This window comes from Gopherus evgoodei, chromosome 17 (genome assembly GCF_007399415.2).
Source record: "Gopherus evgoodei ecotype Sinaloan lineage chromosome 17, rGopEvg1_v1.p, whole genome shotgun sequence".
In the NCBI taxonomy this organism is placed as follows: domain Eukaryota; kingdom Metazoa; phylum Chordata; order Testudines; family Testudinidae; genus Gopherus; species Gopherus evgoodei.
The window spans coordinates 20,484,191-20,511,138 of NC_044338.1; positions in this window are offsets into that span (position 1 = coordinate 20,484,191).

A 26,948-nucleotide genomic window follows, 5' to 3' on the forward strand; every position below is an offset into this window, starting at 1 on the left:
CTCCTAAAAGCCACCCCTTCCCCATAGATAAAGCAAAACGAATAAAAACACACGGGCTGGGGTGGCCCCCATGGATGTCAGCAGAGGACTTGGCTCTGAAGTGAGCGGGGGGTTAATGGGAGAGCAGGGGGAAAAAAATCTCACCCAAGCCCTGCAATGTGGAAAAAGCCCTCCCCTGCCTCTGAACTACTTAGCCACTCTAAACATTTGCCTGCTGCCTCCTGATCCCTCCCTCTGGGTAAAGCCAAAATATAACGAGACATGGAAGGAATGAAATAGTTGCCTAAAGACACCCCCCACCTTCTCCATAAGGGAGGCAGGGAAAGGGAATTGCTGAGAGGCCTTCACGGTGCCTCAGAGCCTTTCACTTAAACAGAAACCCTCCCCAGGATTTTGGCTTGTTCTCCCCAAGGCTGGTGTAGCATTAAGTTCTTTGATCTGAAAGCAGCCTTTCGAAACTGCTCTCTGCCTCCGCGCCTGGCGTGACACATAAATCCTCGCCAGGCTCCTTGGAGATGGAAAGTAATTACACTCGGTGCTGCGGAAGCAAGCAGGGGCCCACAGGAAAGTGCCTGGTGAAAGGAAGGAGCCTGGCCTGAATGGCGCTTTGATGGTTGGGGGGATCCTAAGGTTCAGAAAGAAGTTCTGCAGCTGATCAAAGCTGGGGTGACCGCTGGATAAACTCCAGCCAGGGGATCTCAGGGCATGTCTTCACCAGGGCCGGCTCCAGGCACCAGCCCAGCAAGCAGCTGCTTGGGGCGGCCAACAGTGAGGGGCGGCACATCCAGGTCTTGGGCGGCAATTCGGCAGCGGGTCCCTCACTCCCTCTCGGAGCGAAGGACCTGCCGCTGAATTGCCCCTGAAGACTGAAGCGGTGGCGGTAGAGCTGCAGATTGTGATTACGGCTTTTCTTTTTCTTTTTCTTTTTGCTGCTTGGGGCGGCAAAAACCCTGGAGCCGGTCCTGGTCTCCACGGCAGTCATGGGGTGTGATTGTAGCTTGCTTAGATACATCTAACTAGCTCAGGAGCAGTGAATCCGTAGCAGCAGCCACCTGAGTCATTCCACAGGATTGCAGGCCGCCTTATAGAGCCTGCACTGAAGCCTGCTGTGGATTCACGGCTCCAGGACCCTGTGATTGCAGTGCAGACAGAGCCCGTCGTCCCTGACCCATTGTGCTCCAAAGCAGGCCTCAGGAGGGTGGGTTTAGCCCCTAAGAGAGGAGTGGCAGATCCTAGAGGTGGGGCACAGATGCTCCTTAGATGTTCACGGGTGCTTATTTAGGGACCTGATCCACCAGAATGCTGGCATGGGTGTGAGGGACACGCAGTCGTTTGCATGATCGGCCTTCTGCATGCATTGTTCCTTAGTGCGCCTGCGAGACTTGAAACACACCGGTGCCCGCAGCACATGTGCGCTGCACATCCAAAGGGCTTGTCGAAGACCTGCTCTTGTCTTCTCGCCTCCCCAGACATGCACCGTCTTCAGTGTGCACCCGTCTACATGCCTGTGCACCTGTGTCCGTTACACTCCTTAAAGCAGGTGTCCTATGTCCTGTGTCTCTTTGCAAGGGTGGAGTCTGTCCAACCTTAACGCTGCCCCACTAATAACAGGTCAGATGGCTGGTTCCTCAGACAGATCCAGGCACATCCTGGGGCTAGGGTTGTCAACCCTCCAGGATTGGCCTGGAGTCTCCCAGCATCGACATTGACCTCCCGGTGACTATAGAAAGCAATCTGGGAGATTTTAATAGGATATTTTAAGAAAATGACATTATGTCATGTTGGACTAAAAAAAATCTCCCGGAGTAGCTTGAGTCAGAGTTGGCAGCCCTACCCAGGACCGAGTGAGCTGTGGGTGCTCAGAATCTGCACATACCAGCCCCTCGGCAGCTCCGGTTAGGCCTCAAAAAATGAAAGTTGCCTGAACTCAGTGGCCACTTTTGCAACTGAAACCCATCCCCTTTCTCGGCCCCGCCACTCCCCCCTCTGTAAATATCGGGATCTTGGGGCCTGTGTCACTGTGGGGCTGTGAGGGTTAATTAGCGAATGTCTTCAAAGTGTTTTCAGGCCCTTGGATGGAGCCCACCAGTCCACGCAGAGACCCGGCCGCAAGACTTTGTGTGTGGCAGAACATGCAGCTTTGCTAGCGAAGCCATATTAGCAGTGGGAAGAATGTAGGGCAAGGATGATTGCCCCTGCACATTGCTCTCCGCTAGTCATAGATTCATAGATTGTAGGGCTGGAAGGGACCTCGAGAGGTCATCGAGTCCAGTCCCCTGCCCTCATGGCAGGACCAAATCCTGTCTAGACCATCCCTGATAGACATTTCTCTAACCTACTCTTAAATATCTCCAGAGATGGAGATTCCACAACCTCCCTAGGCAGTTTATTCCAGTGTTTAACTACCCTGACAGTTAGGAACTTTTTCCTAATGTCCAACCTAAACCTCCCTTGCTGCAGTTTAAGCGCATTGCTTCTTGTTCTATCCTTAGAGGCTAAGGTGAACAAATTTTCTCCCTCCTTCTGATGACACCCTTTTAGATACCTGAAAACTGCTATCACGTCCCCTCTCAGTCTTCTCTTTTCCAAACTAAACACATCCAATTCTTTCAGCCTTCCTTCACAAGTCATGTTCTCAAGACCTTTAATCGTTCTTGTTGCTCTTCTCTGGACCCTCTCCAATTTCTCCACATCTTTCTTGAAATGCGGTGTCCAGAACTGGACACAATACTCCAGTTGAGGCCTAACCAGTGCAGAGTAGAGCGGAAGAATGACTTCTCATGTCTTGCTCGCAACACACCTGTTAATGCATCCCAGAATCACGTTTGCTTTTTTTGCAACAGCATCCCACTGTTGACTCACGTTTAGCTTGTGGTCCACTATATCCCCTAGATCCCTTTCTGCCGTACTCCTTCCTAGACAGTCTCTTCCCATTCTGTATGTGTGAAACTGATTGTTCCTTCCTAAGTGGAGCACTTTGCATTTGTCTTTATTAAATTTCATCCTGTTTACCTCAGACCATTTCTTCAGTTTGTCCAAATCATTTTGAATTATGACCCTGTCCTCCAAAACAGTTGCCAGTTTGGTATCATCTAAAAATTTAATGAGCGTCCTTTCTATGCCAATATCTACATGGTTGTTGAAGATATTGAACAGAGTTGGTCCCAAAACAGACCCCTGTGGAACCCCACTTGTTCTACCTTTTCAGCAGGATTGGGAACCATTAACTACTACTCTTGGAGTACAGTTATCCAGCCAGTTATGCACCCACCTTATAGTAGCCCCATCTAAGTTGTATTTGCCTAGTTTATTGATAAGAATATCATGTGAGACCATATCAAATGTCTTACTAAAGTCTAGGTATACCACATACACCACTGCTCCCTTATCCACAAGACTCATTATCCTATCAAAGAAAGCTATCAGATTGGGTTGACATGATTTGTTCTTTACAAATCCATGCTGGCTATTCCCTATCACCTTACCACCTTCCAAGTGTTTGCAGATGATTTCCTTAATTACTTGCTCCATTATCTTCCCTGGCACTGAAGTTAAACTAACTGGTCTGTAGTTTCCTGGGTTGTTTTTATTTCCCTTTTTATAGATGGACACTAGATTTGCCCTTTTCCAGTCTTCTGGAATCTCTCCTGTCTCCCATGATTTTCCAAAGATAATAGCTAGAGGCTCAGATACCTCCTCTATTAACTCCTTGAGTATTCTAGGATGCATTTCATCAGGCCCTGGTGACTTGCAGGCATCTAACTTTTCTAAGTGATTTTTAACTTGTTCTTTTTTCAATTATATCTTCCAAACCTACCCCCTTCCCATTAGCATTCACTATGTTAGGTATTCCTTCAGACTTCTCGGTGCAGACTGAAATGAAGAAGTCATTGAGCATCTCTGCAATTTCCAAGTTTCCTGTTACTGGTTCTCTCTCCTCATCAAGCAGTGGGCCTACCCTGTCCTTGGTCTTGTCTTGCTTCTAATGTATTGATAAAAAGTCTTCTTGTTTCCCTTTATGTCTGTAGCTAGTTTGAGCTCATTTTGTGCCTTTGCCTTTCTAATCTTGCCCCTGCATTCCTGTGTTGTTTGCCTATACTAATCCTTTGGTATTATCCTTCATGAGCTGACAGCACCAGGGCCGGTCATTAGGTAGCTTTGGCAAGGGTTAGAGTTGAAGTGAATACATCAAGTAGATTTACAGGGCTGCCTGAACTCAGACTGCTCACAAGGCATGCATTTCCCTGAGGGACGACATGCAGATTTACCTGTCAGACAGCTGCATTAAGGAAATGGATAGCAGATCCCCAAGACACCTGACAACCTGTCTGGCTGCTATGGCAGATGAGTCATCAGATGGTCACAAGGTGCCATCACAATAACAAACACTTCGCTCTCCTAGATCTCAAAGGCAGGTTGCCCCCACAGATGAGCCCATCCCAGATCCTAGACACATACTGAGGGGCCAGGCAGCTAGCCCAAGCCACCGCCCACACTACAACAACCACACTGCTATTTTTAGCCACAAGATTGATCGGAGCTAGTGTGTGTATGTCTGTCCCATGTCAGACCTCCCAGCTGTGGTGTAGACTTGCCACATGTCACTCGAGAACTGCGGCTGGACGCTTGAGAAAGCGTATGAACATTACATTTCCAGGCCTCTCTATGGGGGATCTCCCTTCCCCCTCCAAACAGTCCCCTGGTTTGCACACTCACCCCAACTCCTTCGGGCTCCATGTCTCAATACAGGGTCCTGTTCCAAGTGTGGTGTTTCTCCTTCGCAGGTGGGGCACAGACGGGAAGGTTAATCCCACCTGGGTTTTCACCCCACGCTCCCCAGGGGACTCAATGCCTTCAAGTTAGAGGAAGAGCATGAAATGAAATTAAAACCAGGGATGAGTCATGCACATATGGCCTTCACAGGCTTTGGGAACAAACAGTGCGGGGCGGACGTGCCATGCGGATGCCTCTCATTGAGGTACATCATTTAGTTGGCTTCCTCATACTTTCTCCAGGAGGACCAGCTAGTGGTATAAAAGCAGTGGCAGATTAGTACCTAGGCACCCCGGCCAATTGGGGGCCCTTTGGAAAAATGGGGCCTCTGGCACTCCGACCCACTCTGCCTGCCCATCCAGCACCCCTGCCAAGGAGCAGAGTCAGGGCAAGGGGGCTTCCCCCTCTCCCCAGCAGAAGTGTTGGGTGAGCAGGGGAAGCCCCCGCTCCCTGACCCCACTCCCCAGCAAAAACACCAGGAGGGCCGGAAAAGCCCCTGCACCCGGACCCAGCTCCCCGGCATGGCCAGGTCCCCACAGACCCCGAATCCACCTCTGTAAGGTTGTGGTGAGGGAGCATGGACTTCTGGGCTGCCACAGTCCCAAAGAGCCATAAAGGCCTGTGCCTGCACCTGGTAAGGGTTGGATTGGGCTGGCTCAGAAACATATGACCCAGACTTTCCATAAGGTAAGTCTTTGTCCTCTGTGGCTGCGAAGGAAACCACTGAATATGACCTGAGTGAAACTAATACAGTGCAGTCTGCCTGAGTTTCAAGACAGATGGAACCAATAGCTCCAAGAAGTGCAGGTTGCCTGATTCATTTGAACAGGGTGTTAACTCTTTCACCACTGATCAAAGCCCTGGAGAGAGACTCTTAACATGGGTCTCGTGGCTGAAATACTGGCAGTCTAGGTTCAGGAGATCGAGGCTCTATTCCTGGCTTTGCCACAGATGCTCTGCATGACCCTGGGCAAATCGCTAAATCTCTCAGCCTCACAGCGCCCCAGGTAAGAAGGGATATTTTAATATCTGCCAGTGTTTGAGAGCTGCTCAGATACTAAGGTGGTAAGCACCATATAAAATCTTATCGATAAATGCAGCGATGCACAATCTACCAGGAGTGGCCTCTCACCTTTGGGTCACAAGTAGGGGGAGCTTGGTTGGTGGACAGAGTTTAGCAGAGTACTGTCACAGCTACTTTTTTTTTTTCACTTCAACCTTTGGCCCCGGGGTCCCTTTGAAACCACCGAAGTCCCCATCAGAAGGTCTCTAGAAAGACGAGGCACTAAAGGGAATGGTAGCTAAAGAAAGACAGAGAAGGAAAGGGGAGGCATATCCTTGTTGGCTTCTCCAAATGACTTTAAAGACTGTCCCTTTTGTGACCCAACCTGTCAGCCCCTAGCAGGGGAAATGCATGGGTCATAGCCTCAAAGGAGGATGACTTCTTTCGCATTTCTCATCGCAGGGGCTTTCAGAGGTTATATTTAGCTCTTTCTATAGGACAAGAGACAAATCACTATAGCTCATGTGATAGTAAATTGAGCCTCTCTGACCTGGAAGAGTTACGAGAATAGTGGATAAAAAGGAATGAGTGAATATATAAAGAGAGATTTTGTCCTCCAGATTTCAAAAGCTTTATCATTAAGACCCCAATAAGAGGCTATTAAGGAGACGTGTTGACCGAGGTGGAAGTTAAAACCCTGTGATAGGTTAATACTGGTGGAGAGAATAGGAAGGAATGACTGATTCTCAGCAAGAAAATCAAATGACTAGGGGAGAGGGGGAGTCTCTTGGGTCAGTGCTGATTGGGCTATTATTCCACCTACGTGCTAATGAGGATGACCTGGGGTGACAAGAGAGGTAGCAAAGTTTGCTGAGCATTCATTTTCATTTTGCTTCTAAGGAGCCCCAGGAAACTTTAACACAACTGGGACCCACGTGGCCAGATCCCCTGGTAGTGGAAATTGGCCTAGTCACACCGGCTTCCATGGAGTTTTGCTGATTTCCACATGCTGAGGATCAGGCCTCATTGTGAGCAGATAGAAGATGCAGGACACAGGTCTGATCTGTTCCGGAAATTCCCATCTGCCTGAGGAGCAGTGATACTTCCTCTGGCTTGTTTGATGGCCACGTGTCTCCGAGCTGAAAACGGTGGGTCTGAGCAGCCAAGCAAGGCCAACTGCTGGGGTAGGGGTGGGTTAATTAGTCCACAGCCCTGCCAGAACACTCTGAGCAGGATGCATATTAGCAGAATCTAATTAGGAGAGCATCAGAGAAGCCAGACTTGGTGCTTCACCCCAGATCTATCCATCAAGCTATTTATCCTTCCCATACACACCCATCACTTATCCATCCAACCCCATACACTATCTATCTAATCTATCTATCTATCTATCCTTCACTAACTCCCTTCCTCCCTTCTGGAAGATGCTGCAGTCAACAGCTGAGATCCAAATGAGAGATAACATTGTCTCCACACTGTCTGACCCCTGTTTCCCAGTCGCTGCCTTCTCACAGCATTTCCACTCAAGCAGGCATGAGCAAACCCCGCTGTATGTTTTCCCGTAAGAGCCACCAAGGCACCCAGGATAATTTGCATCTTCTGAAAAAATCTGACCCCAACAGTGCCCCCTCCTCCACTCTCTCACCCCCATTTCCCCACCCGTGAATTTGGCTAATGACGCTCTGTAGCAAATGGCTGCACTCACTGCCACAGCGCCTCCTGCTGATCATCCAGGAATTAGCTCAATTCCAGCACTCACGCCCCCTGCTGACCGATGTCTCTCCTGCCTCAGGCCCCCGTGTCACTCCTGGACCTCTGTGCCCCGTTCCCTTGGGGTGTGGTCCCACAGCAGTACCCCCACACTCTGGGTCTCCGCTCTTGTGGGACTCCCAACCCTCTATCTCCCCCTTGCCTCAGTGGCTACTGCCAGTCGTCATCCAGCCCCGCTCACCGGGGCAGACTGCAGTCTGTCATGGCCACTCATCACTGGAGAGGGGGGTTGGACCAGCTGCCTCTGCCTATCCTCGGCCTGCATCTCTGCAGCCCCAATACCTCCATAGGCCTTAAACAAGACCTCAGCTGGGGAATTGCCAAACTGCAGCTCCCCAGCTCCTCTTGCCCATCCCCAGTCCTGTTCTGCCCCAGGTACCCTGGGGCACCAAGCAGCCAGGCCCTTCCCACTCCAAGTCTGGGGTGAGCCTGACCCAGCTCCTCCCTGAGACCTTATATCAGGGCCAGATTGGGTGTGGCCCCAGCTGTGGCTGCTTCCCCAGTCAGTCTGGCCTTTCCCCCCAGGAGTGGGGTAACTGCCCCACTACACTCTCATTCAGCTTAGCTCTGAGTTTGCTGCCTGGCACCTGAAGCCAGCACCTACTTTCATCTTAATTCTCTGTCTTTTACGGAGGACATGGCAGCTGGGAATGGAGCAAGATGAAGAAAGGTGTGAGAGAGGGGAAGTCTGACCGGGCTATCGGACTCTCAAGAAAAGGCACCTTAATCCTGGCTGGTTCCTCAGTGAAATGAGTTTTGAGATCTCCAGCTAAACCCTGCATATGCCCCCCACACCTCACTTTCTGTCCCCGGGACCTGGCGCTGAGGGAGGTTCCTCCTAGGATGTATCCCTCCACCAATAGTCATATTGGTGATAAGACGGTGGATCCACATCCACACTGGAGCTTGAGGTGCGTTTTCCTGCTCAGGTAGCCGGACATGCTCTAGCTGTAATTAAGCTAGAAGGCTAAAATAGCAGTGTTGCCTCAGTTGCCCAGGCAGCAGGATGGGCTAGTCCTTCAACCACATACCTAGGGACAGGGATGGGACTGTAGCCAGGTGACCAGCCTGAGCAGCTGCCTGTGTAACCCATGTCTGCTCAGCGTGGTGCTCTGTCTCCATTTAGCAGCTCCTAGAGATGGATGAGTCTGCTACAGCCTTGGCTAGGAGCCCTGTGGCTTTTAGCTCATGCAGTAGAGGCTCATATACTAGGCTTCAGATATCCCAGGTTTGATCCTGCTTAGGGTCTGCCGGGGTTACACCTGCACCACCACGGTGACGCTGATATATCTGGTGCGCCAACTCAGTCAGAGCTAGCGGATGTACATCTACCCGACTGGGCATTCCACCTCCAGCTGCAGCGTAGGCATGGACTTCCTGGCACCCCAGCTCCAGTAGGGGCCCGTGACTCCTCCTAGACACAGGAGGCCTCTTCCTGTTCTCCAGATGAGAGTTCCTGGAGTACACTTCTAGTACTGGAGACAGGCATGCTGACATTACCATCTCAGCTGGAGATGGGCCCAAGCCACCCAATCCTGTGCTGGTGACTGGCCCATGCTGTCCCTTCCTATATTGATGCTGGGTCAGTGCCATCCCTTTCAATGCCAGCAACCTTTCCTGTGCTGGCAATACACTGGGCACCCCTTCCATCCTGGTGATGGGCCTATAATGCCGCTTCCCATCCCACCAATGGCCCATTCTTCCTATCTCAGTGATGGGCTTGCAATCCCCTTTTCCATCCAGACAATGACCCCACAATTGCCCCTTTCCTTTAATGGAGATTGATCCTTCTATGCACTGAGGTAACGAGTGTGTGTTTATTTACAAGACATATTCATTGTAATTGGACACATTGTCCCACATTTATGGGCCCCAGACCCTTGTAAAGCCCAGCCAGCGGAAGCTGCACTGCCTTTAGGAGCTTTTCCAGAGCCATCTCCCTCGTCTGTAAACAAAGACATTATCCACATCTCTGCAATGGCTGGGAGACCTTCTGACATTTCAGTCTGCACCCAGATTTATTGGAGAGAAGATGGTGGCTCATCTGTTAAATGAAGTGCCTAAAACAGTGACTCCCATTTCGATTTATTAAGACAGTTATTATATAATAATTAAGCACCGATTCATGATGGAAAACATATTTATGGAGGTTTAACAACTGCAGCCTGTGAGAGATAAATATATGCCGTATAATTGATTGGGGTTTCACATACTGTAACCATCCTATTAAATCTCAGGCGAAGGCAGAGCTTAGTGTGTTCAGAGTTTAGGAATCTGTGGTCAGCATTAGATATTAGAACCTTCTCTGTTGAGACACAGCTCCATCTTAAACCTCCCGAAATCAATAGCATTGCTATTGATTTAAATAGACTCAGGTTCAAGCCCATAGCGAGGACACTCCTCTGCTGCTCTTGAAAAGTTTGAGGACCCATGAGATGTAGGCCATTGGGTTTATGGCTTGATGCCTCTGCGATAGATACAGCAAGTTCCGCAATATTGTTGGAAAAACCTGTTGTATTAAATGCAACGTTTATGTGTTATTGTGAGCTGGGATTGCATGTAACCTCTAGGAGGCAGGTGGGATGTGACGCCTGGGAGTTCAAAGGACGACTCTGAACTATTGTCCCAAAGAGTCCGTTCCTGTCTGGCACAATGTGTAAAGTGGGAAGTACTGGGCAAAAGGTTAGGCAAAAATCCAACAGTTTGAAGCTATGCCCTGAGGAGATGATAGCTGATCTCCAAACCTTGAGACCAGGTGATCAGCAGACCAACTGTATAAAGAAGCAGGCGGATCTGCCCAGTCTGGGTACTGGTTCTGAATTGGAAGAAGTTCTGAACTTGTAACAATGGGGAAAACCCAGCTGTGGGTTTGGAAGGCCTGACACTTACCAGAGCCTGAGTTTGGAATTTACCTTTGGCAAGGTATTTAGCATGTACGTAGGTTCTGCTATGGTTTTTAATGTTTTCTCTGGAATGCTTTCACTGGAAGTACACTAAATGAAGTGGCTGCAAACACGGTCACAACCGCGCACATATGGAGAGAAAAGGAAGAATGCACTCAGACCCACACCCATGTGCAGACACTCACACAGATGGACGGAGCCAGAATTACACACACACACTCTAATGCACCCGCATGTATAGACACAGACACGTATCCAGCACTGCATTCCCACACAGATGCATGCAGTCAGTTAGGCACACATATACGTGTCCATACACCTACACACATACACATGCAGACGCACCCACCCACCATATTTGCAGCATTCACTCTCAGGCACGACACAGTCTCTAGCCCTATACACACCCACAGTACCGTTTCACCTTCTCTATTCCTTGGCATTTCACTGCATCTCTTTTTCCCCCTCTTTTCTTTTCTAGAACAGCATTAAACCAATAAAATAATCATTATTACTGCAATTATTTCCAAACAGATTAAATATCTGCCAGGATTACAGTTATAGTATAAAAAAGGGGAACTCATAAAGCATCCTAGTGCATAAAAATAGAGGAAAAAAGAAGATGACATTTCGGGCCAATCCCTCACGGGGCTGTGTAGTTACTGGGATCATTTGCATATTTTTAATGCACTACCTCTTTAATAAATTCCCCCCCTCCAGACACATTAAAAATGGTGCATGTGCCAGAGCGTCGCTGAAGAATGAGGATTATTTTTGAACTGAGATTCTTAGTTAAGCTCCAGAATTCACAAGAAGGGGTGCGGGATGTGGGTGGAGAGCGGCCAGGTCATTTTTATATACACCAGCAGGCTTAGCTGTCTGCTCAATTTTGGACCCTTTCTCTGAGTCTGACGTCCTTTGAACTTGAATGTGAACCCTTGGGAATTCTGGTCAAGTGCTGGATTATTCGCTATTAAATTGGAATCCAAGGAAGAAAGAGACTTAAATGCTTCCGCTGACCCATTAAGCTTCTTGAGAGTAAAAAAATCTCCTGTAATTCCAGCTTGTTTTTAGTTTTGGCAAGCATGCAGCCCAGCCCCAAACTGACACGGTAAGCCTCTTATGGTAGATTTCTGCGTTGTGGAGATGGGACCTTCCATTAAGTTCCCATGTCTATTTCAATGCAGAGGCACGATGGCTATTTCCTGTCAGGTTTCACCGATGGCATTGCAGGCTCGTTGTTTAAGGTTCAGTAATAAATATTAATGGGCAGGGTCTTTGGAAGCCCTCGGCACTGGCTTAACTCTCTCGTCGGTGTCTTCCATGGAAGCACAATCGGGTTTGGAAAAATCTCCTCCCAGCAGGAACCACCCATGTGCTAGTTCTTGTGCTTTCTGAGTTGGGCTTTTCACCCTGCCCGTTGGCCCCTGGGGAACAAGCTATCCCAGGGACAGACCTGCTCTGACCGGCCATACGGGGAATCGTACACTGCACACTGCTAAGAGATAGCACAATGGAAGTGAGATGCACTGGCTCAGTGAATGGAGCTATTTCTCCCGCTTGTGACTAGCCCACCCCAACTGCTGGATCACTGACTGAAGGCCAGTGGAATTTCTCCTTTAGCTCTGAGGCGTGTGCTTTGGTGTTGAAGATCTAAGGTTCTCTCCCCGCAGAAAAAAAAACACCAGTGGAAGAGGAAGGGTGGTCAGCAGCAGTAGACTGTATTTCAGCAGATCTGGGTTCAATTCTGTTGGCCTGCTGCAGGCTTCTTCTGTGACTTTAGGGAAATCACTTAATCTCTCACTCTCCGCCTTAATAATGCTTCTGGTTTCCTATCCTGGGCTACGTAGGGCTCATTGCTTGATGACGTGGCTTGAGGAATAAGGTGCAAGTCAACATGGCCCTTAGATGTAAGCTTAGTACAAGGAGGTCTTGGTCTCACTTGAAGCCTCTGGGTGCCACTCAGGGCTCAGCTAAAATGGTTTTTATTGTTATCATAAAAAGTGTTGTCCTTCCACAGAACATTTCAATTTTTTGTCAGAAGACTTGATGCCCCCAAAATGTTTGGTTTTCAAACAAGAATTTCAGACAAAACCAACTATTTTGATTTAGAAGAGCTGCCACAGTGCCTCATGGGACTTGTAGTTTGGAGACTTCATGCTCCCACTGTCCTCTCTGGGAAGGGCTGCTCAGCCAGACTTCGTCTCCCATGATGCATTGCAGCCAGGAGACTGCCAGGATATGCCACCTCCTCTCACCAAGTCCCCTCTTGGTCTTCCCTGACCATGATGCTTAGAAGATTCATTCCAGGTTATAGAGGAGCATGAGGCACCTGATTTGAAACCCACATGAGGCACCGGGGCTTTATTTAATTGTTTTTTCTTAATGTTTTGGCGAAAAACTCGCAGTGTTCCATGAAAAAACTCTCTCATTTTCTGACCCATCCTAGACTTACTGTAATACAAAAATGATTGAAGCGAGTGCTATCATCCATTGCCTTCTCTCCACCATGCAAGGCTGAGCCCATCTGCCCTCGGTGTCTGAAGACACAGAGGATGAGCATTGAATCAGTCAATCAAGAAAAAGAGTTTTAGTTAATGCACTGCAGCAAGTTGCCTTCCAAAACACCTTAGACTGACTCTTTTGTCAGCAGAACAGAGTGAGGGAGAAATTGTAGTTGAAACAAATACAGAAGATATATTAAGAGAGTAAGTAATGAGATCTGGGTGCAAATGCATCTGATGAAAAAGCAATCTGCAGCTTAACACGCTAGGAGGAAGAATTGCATGAACTAGAGGGGCTCTTCAAGAAGGAATGAAGGAGAACATTACAAACAGGCTAAGACAGCCAGGTGTCTAGAGCAGACTGGGGAAGTAGTGAAATTCGGAATTAATGGAAGCGGTTCTTTTATGGATATTGGTCTCAGTGTTGTCTTGGTTATGGACAGAGGGAAGCTGGGGAAAGAGATGTTTGTAAAATGGGCAAAAAAGCTGCACTGTGGGGGAGCTTTTTCACGGTTGAGGCTCGATCAGGGATCTTGTCTTGCATAGTGTTAGGTCCTGTACGCACATACAATAAAAAGACAATCCCTGCCACAAAGAGATCGGAATCTAAATAACCATGGTATGAATGGGGCTGCTTCTCTTGCAGGAGAAGGGACCCTGCAAGGTTCAGGAGTGACCTGAGCTGTTCCCTATATCCAAACCCTAAACCTGAACTCAGTATTTTCATGATTTGTCATTTTCTTGCTGTTGTTTTTTGTTGGTGGTGGGTTCTTTTTCTTTTTCTCTCTGAAATGGTCTGAAAATGTCCCTCCTTGTGATCGGAAGCAGAAGAAACATGGCATGTGTCAGAGAAAAACACAATTCTCGCTCTCTGGTCAGGTGCAGCAAAGTCAGATACTTTATTCTCTCAATTATTTGCATAGAGGGAGAGAGTGCGCTAGGACACAGGGTTTCCCCCTCCTAGGCAGGTCTCTCACCAGATAAACAATTACAGCAAGTTGCATTTATACCTTTTGTTACATACAGTAATGAGCAACAGTTGCATTTTGTTTATACATAGGTCATCTTGATATCTTATTTTCCTCACTTATTTAGACTCTAGTCTACATTCCATATCTATCTACACAAGGTCGCAACAACTTCTCACACTGTTCTTTCCCACTCTCCTCACATAATCCTCGCTTCTACAAATCTCGTGTTATTAGGGTTACAGCTAGCCTGACTCTTGCTCAGAGAGGAGACTGTTTGCATTGAAATCCCTTTCAATTCCCTGTCAGTTCTTGCTCTACTTCCACACATGAAAGCTGGGTGAATTGGGCTATGTGACTGTGATGCCTTTGCTTTCTGTGCACTTTGCCCCTCACCTTTGCTGTCTCCAAAGGCAGGCGGCTGTTTCACATTCAGTTCAGTACACGCCGTCGGAGACACGCGCACTGCGTGCACCCACTCGCCCAGAGACCTGGCTTTTGTTCTTCTTTGGTTTTGATTGTTCTATTCTTCCAAGTACAAAGGGCAACCAGATTCTTTCATTCCAAATGAGCCTTGTCATAGGCCTGGTCTACGCTACGCTTTTAAACCGAATTTAGCAGCGGTAAACTGATTTAACCCTGCACCCGTCCACACAACGAAGCCCTTTATATCTATATAAAGGGCTCTTTAAACTGATTTCTGTACTCCTCCCCAACGAGGGAAGTAGCGCTGAAATCGGTATTGCCATGTCGGATTAGGGTTAGTGTGGCCACTGATTCGATGGTATTGGCCTCTGGGTGGTATCCCACAGTGCACCATTGTGACCCCTCTGGAAAGCAATCTGAACTCGGATGCACTGGCCAGGAAAAGCCCCGCGAACTTTTGAATTTCATTTCCTGTTTGCCCAGCGTGGAGCTCTGATCAGCATGGGTGGCGATGCAGTTCCAAATCCAAAAAGAGCTCCAGCATGGACCGTACGGGAGATACTGGATCTGATCACTGTATGGGGAGACAAATCTGTTCTATCAGAGCTCCATTACAGAAGACGAAATGACAAAGCATTTGAAAAAATCTCCAGGCTATGATAGACAGAGGCCACAGCACAGTGCTGTGTGACAAGCGTAACAGAAAGCCAAAGAATCAAATGGATGCTCATGGAGGGAGGGAGGGGGTACTGAGGACTCCAGTTATCCTACAGTTCCCACAGTCTCCGAAAAGAATTTGCATTCTTGGCTGAGCTCCCAATGCCTGAAGGGTCAAAAACATTTTCCCGGGTGTTTCAGCGTGTATGTCGTCTATTTACACCCTTCTCCCCCAAAAGAAAAGGGAAAAAAATCGTTTCTCGCCTTTTTTCGATGTCACCCTATGTCTACTGCGTGCTGCTGGTAGATGGGGTGCTGCAGCACTGAACACCAGCACCCCCTTTTTGGTGGCAGATGGTGCAAAATGACTGGTATCCATTGTCATCATCAGCTCATGAGTGCTGCTGGCTGGCCTTTGTGAGGTCGGCCAGGGGCACCTGGATAAAAATGGGAATGACTCCCGGTCATTCCCAGCAGACGGTACAGAAGGCTTGGTAACCGTCCTCATCATTGCAGCTGGAGGCTGAGCTCCATCAGCCCCTGCCCCCTTTCATGTCTAAAGAGGATTCCGTACACCCTGGACTATCATAGCAGCTGGAGGCTGCGCTTCTCTCCCCCTCACCCTTTAATGTACTGCCTGGACTATCATAGTAGCTAGAGGCTGCCTCCCCCTCATTTTATCTCACTAAAAACTCAGTGTTTCTTATTCCTGCATTCTTTATTACTTCATCGCACAAATTGGGGGACACTGCCATGGTAGCCCAGGAGGGTTGTGGGAGGAGGGAAGCAACGTGTGGGGTTGTTGCAGGGGCACCGCCTAGAATGGCATGCAGCTCATCATTTCTGTGGGACCTCAGGGGCTCTGACCCAGAGCGGCTGTGCTCTCTGGCTCTCTAGTAGACTTGCCCCATATTCTAGGCAGGACTGACTATTTTTAGACAAAACATAAAGAAGGGAATGACCCGAGGAGTCATTCCCATTTTTGTCCATGTGCCCCCGGCCGACCTCAGCGAGGCCAGCCAGGAGCACCCATGGCAGCAGCAGACGGTACAAAAGGATTGATAACCATCATTGCCAATTTCCAAATGCAAATGGTGCAAAATGACTGATAGCCATCATCTCATTGCCAATTTACAGTGGCAGACAGTGCAATAGGGCTGGTAAACGTCTCTGCTACCTTGCAAATGCAAATGAATGCTGCTGTGTAGCACTGCAGTACCGTGTCTGTCAGCAGCATCCAGTACACATACGGTGACAGTGACAAAAGGCAAAATAGGCTCCATGGTTGCCATGCTATGGCATCTGTCAGAGCAATCCAGGGAAAAGGGGCACGAAATGATTATCTGCCGTTGCTTTCACGGAGGAAGGATTGAGTGATGACATTTACCCAGAATCACCTGAGACATTGTTTTTGCCCCGTCATGCATTGGAATCTCAACCCAGAATTCCAATGGGCTGGGGAGACTGCGGGAACTATGGGATAGCTATGGGATCGCTACCCACAGTGCAACGCTCCGAAAATCGACACTAGCCTCGGTACATGGATGCACACCACCAAATTAATGTGCTTAATGTGGCAGCGTGCACTCGACTTTATACAATCTGTTTTAAAAAACTGGTTTCTGTAAAATAGGAATAATCTCGTAGTGTAGACTTACCCATAGATTCAAGGACAAAGACCATTGGAACAAACTATTGAAGGGAAGTGGTGGATTGTCCAGCTTCAAGGCAAACACAAGTGAAGGTGATCAATAACTAGATGAACTAGTAACTAGGTGAAATTTAAGATCTTGTGATATACAGGTCAGACTAGACGATCTAATGGTCCCTTGTGGCCGTGAATTCTATGAACTAAAGGCCTGGTCTCGAAAGAGTCCTAGACAGATTCTACTGACCAAAGGGTTCTGGTTAGATTGGATAATATGGTTATTTCAACTCACTGGAGGATATCATGTCACTAAGGGCAATTCTATGACAGTTCAATTTCCTTTATCTAGGGACCATATCCTGCCCCTATTTGAGCAAACGGGATGAGGATTTGGCCCAAAGACATCAAATGGATGATCGTCGTTTGGTTGCTCAGAATACCCCATTTGCTTATTAATAATCCAGATCCTCTCCGATATATGCACACACCTGAATTTCAGGACCAGATTCTACCTAGCTTTAGTACTCCCATTACCAGAGTATCAAGGCACCTTACAGTCTTGAATGTATTTATCCTCACAGTACCCCTGCAAGGTAGGGCAGTGCTTTTATTCCCATTATACAGATGGGAAACTGAGGCAAGGAAGCTAAGTGACTTACCCAAGGTCACACAGGAAGTCTGTACAGAACAGGAACTTGACTGTAATTCTCCCAAGTCCTCAGCACTGAACCATTCTTCTGCTTAATGTCCTCTTCCTTCGTAATTCACTCATGTCATTATAACCCAAGAATAGCTCAGGTGAAGTCACTAGCATCATAAGTGGGGTCAGCAAGGTCCAAAGCAGGTCCTCTCTGTAATCAGCTATGTGCCCAAGCAGTGGAAGCCTCTTCAGGAAGTCTAGCCTTTGTGCCCTCTCCCGTCTCCAACATCTCCTGCCCTCTTGTGTCATGTGTCCCTCAGAATGCACACATCAACAGACTCCTGGCAACTTCCCCCTAAGACTTTAGCAGATTGCCTGCTTTCCCACCTCTGCATTCACACTGGCTGGTGACATTTCACGTACCCTAGGCCTCATTAGCATCTCCCCGAGACAACCATCATTAATGCAGTGGACTTCATTAGACAGACACGTTGAGGTCATGTTGACTTACCAAGGTCAGCCTGACATATCTGTGGAATGCTTATTTGTTTATTTCCCCCATTGGCATGGGAGAAGCTGAAAATGCTAATGAGCCGTCTAAGATGCTGAGTGTCAGATAAAAGGTACCGGCTATATTGCTTTTTAACACTTGGAGGAGCTGATCTGAAGACCAGGTTGAGCTCCCCCATCCAGCAGGAGCATGCAATCCACTCAGGGGAGCACTCTGTCCTCTGCTCATGCTGGGTGGACCATGGAGAGAGGTGGATGACCTGCTATGGATTTGGCTACCAGAGCCGAGATATTTAGCTCAGGCAGGAGAGGCTCCTTCTTTCAGAACCAGAGGTTCTAGGTTGGATCCCTGCACCCCATACAGGATACCACAGTCGGTCTTCAGAATCTAAGACCTCTGGCTCTAAGCAACATGCAAAGGGTTGCCGTGACATTGTCCTGTCTCTGGCGTCCAATGGGCTGGAGTGTGAATGAGGGCTAATGTCATGGGGAAGGAAATGGATTGGCAGAGAGAGCAGTCTCCTGGGAATGGAGGATGAAAGGCTGACTAGGTAACTCTACAAGAAGCAGCTGCTTTCAGAGGTGGCTACAATGGTAGGACATAAATGGAAGGTCTGAATATTCCCACAACCCAGCGCTGTCTATATCCCTTCAGCCCCTGGTTAGTGATGCCTTCTCTTTATTCCAAAATGGCTCCTGGGGTTTGTGCTGAGACAACTTGAATTGCTGGATCCTGTTATGTTCTCAGGGGGAGCAGCTCCAAAGATCTGGAGTGGGTAAAAGGTGTTTGGCACCCAACTCCCATGGATTTAATGGGAGAGGATACCTAGTAGCTTTGAGGATCTAACCTCACACAAGCCCATTGGGATAGCGTGTGGCATTGCCAAGGATGGTGAGCTCTGGAATCCCACTAGCGCATACAGGGGGTCAGCTCTGAGAACGTGAGGGGGTTTGCACCATTGCCCTGAGACGGCCAAATCCCTTCATGTCTCAAAGGGCTGGATCTTAGCAAGGAGCTGAATGCCCATTTAAATCAAGATGAGCTGAGGGTGTTCTGAATCATACAGGGCCCGGGCCCGTGCGATGCTGAGCATCGTGAGAACAAAGGGAACTTTGAACCAAACCCCGGATGGAAAACATCTGGCAGCAATGCAGACACAGAGCGAGCCGGTGGGTGGGGAAGTAATGTCTTTACAGCTCCACTTTTGCCTTGAGTCCTTCAAGGCTCCCCATGAACATCTTCTTTGGTTTTAGCCCCTTATGCCCTGCGTGGGAGCACAGACCTTGAATCGCTGAATTAGTGTGTCCCATCCACCTTCTCGTTTGTCTCTGAGCTGTGCTGAAGGTGTTTAACTCCAGCCCTGAGGGGATGGGGTGTTCTTTTGCATATCAGTCTATTCTCTTCGAACACTTCAGTCTCTCACATCGCCTCATCTTTATTACCTGACTCAAGCTGATATTTCGCTGACTTCCTCTGTGGCGAAAGCCAACGCAAAGACGTTGGATTAAAAGGAAGCCTCCTGACTAAAAGCCTGTCACACAAGGTGAAATGATACAATTTAATTAACTCAGGAATCTCCTAGACCAAAGAAGCGCAGCCAAGATACAGCACCTGTAATTGTTTTTAGGTTTGCTTAATATATCTATAGACACCTACCCACCCACAGGTAATCAGATCCTCCCCCACATACCGGACTATATAACTGAGACCCCACCTCCCTGAAACCCTCAAGGATTGGACAGATGGGACCCATACTGGTTGAGCAGTTTCTATTGTTGTCATGCGGATGGACAATCCCGAAGGGCCTTAGCCTCCTTGCAGGCTGAGCTCCACCCAGACAAAGCCAAAACTCTCCGATACGTTTGGCCATCTCTAGCCAAGAGTAAAGATGAACTGGAGCCAGGTCTGCATTTGGGAACTCAGTTGCCAGTTACAGCTCCTTCCTTTTCAGGCCATCTCACTGCCCGTGGCCAGAGAGCTGCATCTAATCAAGGACCACCAAAGGGCCATCCAGCAGCTGAGCATAGCTGAAGCCCATTAGAGCTCTGGCCACACCCCTTCTCTCCCCCAGTAGGTCCCCTGCAGCGGACCTGGGAGGGATATGTGATGTAGGAGTTGGCTTTGCCAGCTTTATGCCTGGTCATGTGTTGTCTCTGCCAGGAGACTTCTGAACTTATGAGCGCTAGCTAGTTTCGGACCCCCTTTTGTGGGGCAGAGGGGGCAGGGCTGTGTGGAGAATCTGGCCTGTTGAGAAGAAAGCCCCCACCCCACACACAAATGGTGTCGCGCAGAATACTAGAAATGTTGGTCTGCCAGGGACCTGGAGAGCTTATCTACAGCAGCCCTCTGCGCTGAGGTGGGACCAAGGAAACCTAGACCATCTCTGATGGGCGTCTGTCCAACCTGGTCTTCAAAACCTTAAGTGAATCCACAACCTCCTTTGGAAGCCTATGCCGAGCTTAACTACTCTAATAGGTTAGATACAAGGAAAACTTTTTAACCAAGTCCCCCTGGCTGCAGATTAAGGCCATTACTTCTTCTCCTGCCTTCAGAGGACATGGAGAACAATTGATCATTCGCCTCTTTAGAATAGCCCTTACCATGTTTGAAGACTATTATGTCTTCTTTTCTCAAGACTAAACATGCCCAGTTTTTTGAACCGTTCCTCGTAGGCAGGGCCATCCCTACCCATATGCAAACTAGGCAGCTGTGTAGGGCACCAGGAAATTGCCCCAAATTTCCTCGTGCCCTACCTAGCTGTGGGCTGCATCCAGCTCCAGTGACCAGCCTGATCCCCTGGACGGCTGAGCTGGCCCCTTGTGGTCTGCACACAGCAAGGCCCAGGAAAGCTGCCTCTGCCCTTGCCCCACCCCTTCCCCTCAGCCTCCACCCCTGCTCTGCCCTCACCCCACCCCTTCCCCCCACAAACCCTGTCCCCTGAGTTATGTGTCAGCAGGGGTTGGTTCGGGCCCATCCTGCACTCACTGGGTGGCGGGAAGTGGAGTGATCCGGCCCTAGCCCACTCCACTGTGCTGACTCCCAACCACGCCGCTGGTGAGTGCTGGGGGGTGGTTCTCCCACTTCCCCCAAGCCTGGGAGCCCATGTAGCAGAGCGGAGCTGGCTGGGGCCAATCCCTGCTGTCTTTCTGCTCTGGCTGTTCCTGCCTTCCAAAGTCCTTGGGTGCAGCCTCCTCCAGAGAGGCCTGGGATGCCCTTCACCCCCTGCAGAGGCCTAGGCCGACCCCCCTCGTCAGAGGCCCGGGGCCGCCCCCACCCCCGCAGGGGAGCTGCGTAGGGCATCACAATCTCTAGGGATAGCCCTGTTCATAGGGAAGGTTTTTAAAGCTTTTTATCATTCTTGTTGTTCTCCTTTGGACTCTCTCTGCAATTTGTCCACATCTTTCCGGAAGTGCAGCGCCCAGAACTGGACACGGTGCTCCAGCTGAGGCCTCACCAGCATGTGTAGAGCAGGACAATGGTGTCCCAGGTCTTCCATTCAACACTCCCATTCATATATCCCAGAATGATATTGGCTTTTTTTGCAAGCACACTCTCCACTCCATTATCCAAGTCATTAATGAAAATATTGACTAGTAAGGGACCCAGAACTGGCCTCTGCAGGACCCCACTAGACAAGCCTTCCCAGTCAGACAGATTGCAGTGGGGCACGATGATTGTGTGTGTTTGGCAGAGTGAAAATCTCTGTGTGAGGTGAGACAAGGTGACCGATGTAGTATGGTGGGTCCTGCGTTTTTCTTGGCGGAGGGGTTATTGATAACTACTCTTTGGTATGGCCTTTTAACCAGCTGTGCACCTACCATCTGGTAATTTCATCTAGAAACCACATTTTCCTAGTTTGCTTATGACACTGTCATGTGGGACTGCATCAGAAGCCTTACTAAAATCAAGATATATCACCTTTACTGCTTTCCTCATCCACTAGGCCAGTATCCCTATCAAAACAAGGAACGAGGTTGGTTTGGCATGATTTGTTCTTGACAAATCCACACTGGCTATTACTTATGACCCTATTATCCTTCAGGTGCTTACAAATTGATTGTTTAAAAATTGGGTCCAGTATCTGTCCAGGTATTGAAGTTAGGCAGGCTGGTCTATAATTCCCTGGGTCCTCTTTGTTCCCCTTTTCAAAATATGTACTAGATTTGCCCTTCTCCAATCCTATAGGACCTCATCCATCCTTTAGGAGTTCTCAAATATAATTGCTAACAGTTCCAAGATTGCTTTTGCTAGTTCCTTAAGTACCCTAGACTGAACTTCATCAGGCCCCGCTGACTTGACTACATCCAACTTAGCTAAATATTATTTAACCTGTTCTTTCCCAATTTTGGCCTGTGTTCCTTCCCCCTTGTTATTAATATTAATTGTACTGAGTATCTGGTTACCATTAACCTTTTTAGTGCAGACTGAAGCAAATCAGGCATTAAACACCTCAACCTTCTTGATCTCATCAGTTACTAAGTCTCCTTCCCCATTAAGTAGAGGACCTCCACTTGCCTTTGTCTTTCTCTTGCTCCTAACGTATTGGAAGAATATCTTCCTACTGCCTTTTATGTCCCTTGCTTGGTGTACCTCATTTTGGGTTTTGTTCCTGCCTGCTTGTGCTGTTCTTTTGTTCTTCTCCTTAGCAATTCATCCGCATTTCAACTTTTTGTTTTTCAGGTCACGAAGAAGCTTCTGATGGAGCTCTATTGGCCTCTTGCTATTCTTCCTATCTTTCCTCTGCATTGCTAGAGCTGGCAGTTGGGCATTTAATATTCTCCCCTTGAGAAAATGCCAGCTCTCCTGAACTTCTTTAGTTTTCTTGCCACGGGATTTTGCAGACCGGTTCTCTGAGTTTGTTAAAGTCTGCTTTTTTGAAGTCCTTGGTTCTGCTACTCTCACTCCTCCCTTTCGTTTCTATCATTTCATGCTCACTTTCACCCAAATCACTTTCCTCCTTCAGATTTGCAACCGATTCCTCCCTATTGGACAGAATCAAGCCTCTAATTGACAATAATAATCACTTCAAACACCCACAAAGCCTCTGGGTGCACAGAGCTGGGACCAGGGGGTTCTCCAGCTCACCTCCTGACTGTACGATAGTCCCGTTGTAATCACTGCGGGAGTTTCTGCAATTGGTGTTGGCTCAGACACTGATGAATCAAGGCAGGATGTGAGGCTGGGGCTATGAGGGAGAAAAGCCTGGACTGTGCAAAGGAAAGGAGCTTTGATAACAGAAGAAGAAAAGTGGTCAGGGAAATTATTTTTAAAACCCGTCCCATGAAACATACATGCATTTGCAGTGAGGCGCGATGCATGGGGATGTGTTTGGCAGAGTGAAAATCTCTGCGTGACGTGTGACAAGATGGCCGATGTAGTATGGTGGGTCCTGTTTTTTTTGGTGGGGGGGGCTAAGATGCCCCCTTTGCCCCTGCTCTTGGGGCACTGAGGGCCCCACTAGTGGCCCAGGAAGGTGGTAAAGGAGGGAAGCGGGGGAGGGGTCTGGGTTTGTTTCTTCACTGCGTCCCAGCCCCTCTCAACCGCTGCTGGTTCTTACCCTCTTCCCCCTTGGGTGGGGTACCTTCAGTCCTTAAACGCTGGGGGAGGGAATCTCCCTCCCCTGCTGAGGCAGGGTCTCCCTTACTCCAGTTTTCTGATCTTCCAAGTCTCACAGCTTACCTCCGAGCTCCAGTCCTCTCTCCTTCCTCCTTCCCCCCCCCGACTGCCTGAAGCAGGGGGGTTTATTAGGTTGCTAACAGGGCCTTAATTGACTACAGGTGCTCCAATTAACCTGTAGCGACCCTCTCTAGTGTACAGGAAACCATGCCTTAATTAGCCTAGGGTTTATGTACTTCCCCCTACCACTTTCCCACTGCTCCTTGGCCCACCTGTATCCCAGAGGAAACAAAGAATGAAACCTAACCACTGAATCTTCCAAACCAGCCACTCTTAGGAGACTGAACAATAATGGGAAATAAATCTGTATCACATTTAAGGCAGACGAGAGGTAGAAAATAGCTGGGTATTAGATATTGTTACAGGCTCTGCACAGAAATTCGGCTGGGAGCTCGGCCTCTGGTGCGGAGAGGCAGAGCTGGCTGTTGGTGATGGGAATATCAGGGGACGCGGCAGCTCACTAGCAGGGCTGGGGAGCAAGGCTTGAAAAACAGAGGAGCTACAGAGCAGGAGCGAGGGGCAATTGAAAAGAGCTGGGGATTATTAATCAGCAGAGCTCTAAGCACTTTACAAAGGAGGTTAGGGTGACCAGCTGTCCCGATTTTATAGGGACAGTCCCAATATTTGGGTTTTTTTTTTAGTATGGGCCCCTATTACCTCCCACCCCCTGTCCTGATTTTTCACACTTGCTCTCTGGTCACAGCATAGGAGATTAGGAATAATCATTGTTACCAGGTGGGGAAACTGAGTCACAGAGTGCTTGCTCAAGGTCACGCAGCTGGCCAAAGCTGGGGAGACAACCCAGATGTCCTGAGGCCCTGTCCTATGTGCCATCCACTGGGCCACACTGCTGCCAATAGAGAGACTTCCCCACCTGGAACATCTGGGATGCAAGCCAGGAGGTTTCAGGTGCATCGGCAATTTTTAGGAGCGGGGGAAAGGAGTGAACTGTTACACAAGCGGCAGAGCAAAGGGGGTGGCAGGCTGAGGCTGCTAGTGAGTTCCATGACTCAGGACGGAGGTGCCAACGCAGAGCTAGATGGGAGCGGGTTACGCTCTGAATTGCAGTGGGCAGGAAGTCAGGAGGGAGGTGAGGTCTGGAGGCCAGCACTGGAACAACAAGGGGTGGTGCAGTCCCGGCTGACATACATTAGCTGAGCTGCGTGGGAAGCAGGTGCAGGGCTTGCCTGCATTCTAGCTCACTCCCACTCTCATGCTATTAGTCCCTGACACTCCTGAGCACCAAAAATTAGATGTTTTTTTAAAAAATCCCTTGTCATTAATTCTTCCTGCTGGAAGTCTCCACGGAGTCCCGGACCCTAGTTGGGTTGTCACATCGCAGACTTATCGACACCGGGCGGCGGGTCATAAACACACCGCGTCGTCCATCATCCGGAGGAGACAATTGTGAGATGGGGAGTGAGAGAGATGGTGATGCAGCTGCCATATCGATCGCATGCGGACGGATTGTGCCGTCCAGTCCAGGCACTGCTGATGGCATTTCTATTAAGGTAGCACCTTTCAACAGCCTGAGCTGTACCATGCTTGGTTTCACCACCTCGCTGCTTGCGCAGAGGGGGGTTGAGTCGCATCTAAAGGGCATTAATACAGCATCCAGGCCTGTATATTTGCCTGAGACAGTATTTTGGGGTTTGTTTGCCCATTTGACTTACGATGTTCTTATCTCCTCCTTACTAACGTGTGTGAACAAAGAACAAAGACACCGTGAGTTGCATCTGCCCACAACCAGATGGAGTTTACAGCACAATGAGGAAAGATAAGAAAGTTAAAGTTTTACTGGTCTTGGTGGGAGTTTAATATCTCAAGACAAGGTCAAGCAACCAGTCAGGAGCGGGGACGGGGGAGGCATAAGAAACACTAAAAGCCATAAGAAGAACTAAAACCACAATCTCCCTCCCTGCCCCTCCCATGGGGTACAATCTCCAGACTCACAACCCTCCAAAAGGGAACATGACCATAAATTGTAAGGGGTGGTGCCAGGAGAGAGCGCTACAGGGATAATGGAGCCTGCTAAGAAAGAGGCAGGGGGACAGGAAAGAGCTTTACTGGGGTACAGCGCTCTGGACAGGCTTTCTTGATTAACCAATAAACGTTGCCTTGCCTGCACTTCGGACTCCAGTCCGTGCCAGGAACCAAAGCAGGGCGAGGAGGAGGCACCACAGGGCACCTAATGGGGAAATGCAGCAGAGAGGCAGGTTTCTAGAACCTGGTGCAGTGTTGTCCAGGGCCCGTGGTGTGGCTGTGTTACTCAGGTGTTAATGTGCCACAAGGTGGTGGTTGCAGTATGGAAATGGTTGCTAGCTAAGGGGCCAGTAGATGGTGCTCAGGAGTCCTCTCCCGCAGTCATCCAGAACTTTTCCCTCCTCCTTGCTGTGTGCAGCAAATCGCTAATTGTGTGGAGCCCTATCTGGAGATCTCTCATTGGCCCAGGCATTTGGTCAAGGGGCTACGGTGACTTTTCCTGCTAAGTCCCTGCTCTGACTGCAGCCCCTAACAATACTGTCCAACAAATGGGCACCCTTGAAAAGTCTGTGCAGTTCTGCGTGGGACTAAAGAGGCCCAGGATTTGTTCCCAGCTATGCCATGGCCTGCTGAGTGATTTTGGGCAAGTTACTTTGCTGTTCGATGCCTCAGTTTCCCCATGGGTGCAATGGGGATAATGAGCTTGTTCTACTCATGAGAAGTGCCGTGGAAGAGCTCGGCGGTGGTGCTATTACTCTGTGGAAGGCTGAGGTCCACAGAGCTCACAAGGTTTCTTGTTGGTGTTTAGCACTGAGGGCAGCGCAAAGCAATGCTACAGCACAGGACTTCTGGAGTCCTAATGTGAGAAGTGCTGGAAGGCAGGGAAGCGGGAGGCCCCGGGAGGGAGCAGGGGTCAGTGGGGGTGGCTGGGAGGAAGATGAGGGCAGTGGGGGAGCTTGGGGAGGCTCAGGGGAGCACGGTGTCCACTCACCCCTGACCTGTGCCCTGCTCCTGCAGGCGGCCCTGTTACCTGGCTCCCGACATCACCCAGCTCCAGGCCTTCCCCCTCCATCTCCCCAGCCTACTGGCAGCTGTGGCCCTCACACCCTCCTCCCCAATCCCAGCTGCAGCATCCTCGGCTCCCTCTGAACTCACCCACTGCCAAGCGCCTCCAGCCCCAGCTGGCTCGGAGAAGGGAAAGGAGCCGCCTGGCCCACGGCCGGCAGAAGTACTGAAGGGAGGTTCTGGAGCAGGCCAGCACCACTCAAGTGCTGTCAGGAGATGTCGTACCCCTGGAAGGTCCCGTTCCTCATGGAGTTCCCTGGGACTTCACAGTGGCATGTGCCTCCCTTCTCCGCTGGCTGCTGTTCGTGTGGGAGGGCGAGTCCTGGCTTTTTCTCTTCCTCCTCAAGCCCAATCCCCTATGAGGTGGCTAATGCCCCTTAACCAAGCACGAGTCCTGAGCGCAGGGGAGCACCGACAGTGC